The following is a 2,421-nucleotide window of genomic DNA, read 5'->3' as shown; positions in this document are numbered from 1 at the left end:
AAGTGTAAAAGTCAAAGTGTAAAAGTCAAAGTGTAAAAGTCAAAGTGCAGCTGACGCTGCACATGAAGTGTGATTATAATTTATTAACAGGAACATTTTCAGGAGCGTAACGGTTAAAACGTACAAAATGGAAACTTGTTACATGAATGTGGAGTCAGATACAGAAGAAACATCTGGATATGATCATCAGATTAATAATCCTGTGTGATCAGCTGCACACAGGAAGGAAACACAAGAGAGTTAACTCTGGACCAAAACGTAAAAATGAATTTAAAGAAAAACTTATACATTTGACGGTTACAGTAAAATGTTCAATCTTTCGTTTTACAAGAGTAACTCGTTTGCTTTTCTTGTATGCTGCTAATTATAACACGAGATGTGAGAGCACACGTTTAGATCACAAACCTTATTTATTGGACCTGTTGCGCAGCGTCTCTTATCGGGTGTGCTGCTTGACGTCAGTGCTCTTGGTACTTTAACCCTCACCTCTCCAGCAGCTGTTTGCTCCAGGGGTTCACGCGTTCCACAGACGTTCCTTGTTTTCACCCTGCTGCTGCCGTCACTCTGGAACGCCAAGAAAAACAGAAGAGCAGAATCTGGTGTGGACATCCTTAACCCCGAACACACGTAAACTTGTGGAATTACAACTTTAAAAAGTGGAAGAATCCTGGAAACAAGCATGATGTTGAAGTGATCAGTGGGGATGAACCTGCATAAATAAAGGCTGAATGAAGTCATTTGTTTGAGAGGAAGTTCAGGGTTTTTGAAAGGTGACTCTTCACTTTTTGGTCCAGCTACATTTCAAACTTCAGCTCTAATCATGACATGGATGACGACTGAAAGAATTAGATGTTGGAATGAAGTGGCTGAAACTGTCTGGGGTCAGTTTTAGACACGAGTCACTGTCACTGAGGAGGAACTCGGAGCTGAGCTCCTCAGCTGCTCCTCCTGCTCCATCACTTTCAACACAACTCAAAATGCTAGAAGTGCTGAGAGGAACATGAACTTGGTTGAGTTGATCTGGTGTAATGTGCACGATGTGTGCACTGGATGTGCAGCTCGTGTCTCACCTGCTGAGCAGCAATCAGAGGAAAACACCAAACATCTGGTCTTGGGGTCAGCTTGGACATCAAGCTACACATGGGGCCGTCTTCACTCAGAAACACTTTGCTCACTCGGCTCCCATAAACAACTAGTTTACACAGGTGGAGGTGAAAAATGCACTAAATAAAATCAATTCTATTTGTTCCATTTTTTACATCAGTCATTTGTAATAAAATACTAAAGGAAGCAAAACTGAAAGAAACAGCAATGGTTACAGTAAAATGTTCAATCTTTTGTTTTACAACAGTAACTCGTTTGCTTTTCTTGTATGTTGCTAATTATAACACGAGATGTGAGAGCACACGTTTAGATCACAAACCTTATTTATTGGACCTGTTGCGCAGCGTCCACGGAAAGTGCCTGGTGACCGGGTCTCTACCCATGGGGACCGGTCGGGCTCAGCCCGAATGAGCAACATGGGTTTGCCTTCCTGAGGCCCACCACCTGCACAGGGGCTCACACGAGTTGGACGCATGAGTCCATGGGCAGTGGCCAAAGGTGGGGGCTTGATGCTCTGACCCTGATTCACCAACGTTGGCTCTTGGGGCATGGAATATAATCTCTCTGGTGGGGAGGGAGCCTGAGCTTGTGCATAAGGTTGAGAGGTACCGACTAGATATAGTTGGGCTCACCTCGATACATGACATGGACTCTGGAACCGATCTCCTTGGGAGGGGCTGGACCTTATTCCACTCTGGAGCTGCCCGTGGTGAGAGGCGCCGAGCTGGTGTGGGACTACTTGTAGCCCTCGACTTGGTGCCTGTGTGTTGGAGTTTTCCCCGGTAGATGAGAGGGGCGCTTCATCAGAATCAGGATCAGAATCAGCTTTATTATCATTGTACCAGGACACAGTGACATTATGTTCGTACAGTCGTCCGAAAGATGAGCGGAGTGCACGTTGCTGCTGCTGCTGCTGCTGCTGCTGCTATAACACGACCCTTATTAGTTATGAGAATACTTTTAGATAGAAGAGGGAAAAAGGCCATGAGGGTGGACAGTGATTTTTGAAAAAGATCTCGTCCCGTCTTGTCCTATCAGGACAAGATTTGAGAAATAAAAAACTCTACCAGCAGCATATTTATACACAATGTTTATAAACACTATTTATAAACACTATTTATACACATTATTTATACACATTATTTAGAAACACTATTTATACACATTATTTATACACATTATTTAAAAACACTATTTATACAAATTATTTATACACAATATTTATAAACACTATTTATACACATTGTTTATAAACACTATTTATACACATTGTTTATAAACACTATTTATACAAATTATTTATACACAATATTTATA

At 42.0% G+C, this 2,421-nt stretch overlaps 1 protein-coding gene across 1 annotated transcript in view; it reads right to left on the bottom strand.

Moving 5' to 3' along the window:
- Positions 1-2,421, bottom strand: part of LOC119412716 (protein TMEPAI-like) — an 11,467-nt gene that overhangs the window by 1,052 nt on the left and 7,994 nt on the right. The window lies entirely within an intron of this gene.

This window comes from Nematolebias whitei, chromosome 7, assembly GCF_014905685.2.
Source record: "Nematolebias whitei isolate Nwh7 chromosome 7, NemWhi1, whole genome shotgun sequence".
In the NCBI taxonomy this organism is placed as follows: domain Eukaryota; kingdom Metazoa; phylum Chordata; class Actinopteri; order Cyprinodontiformes; family Rivulidae; genus Nematolebias; species Nematolebias whitei.
This window is presented reverse-complemented; position numbering and strand designations above follow the sequence as displayed.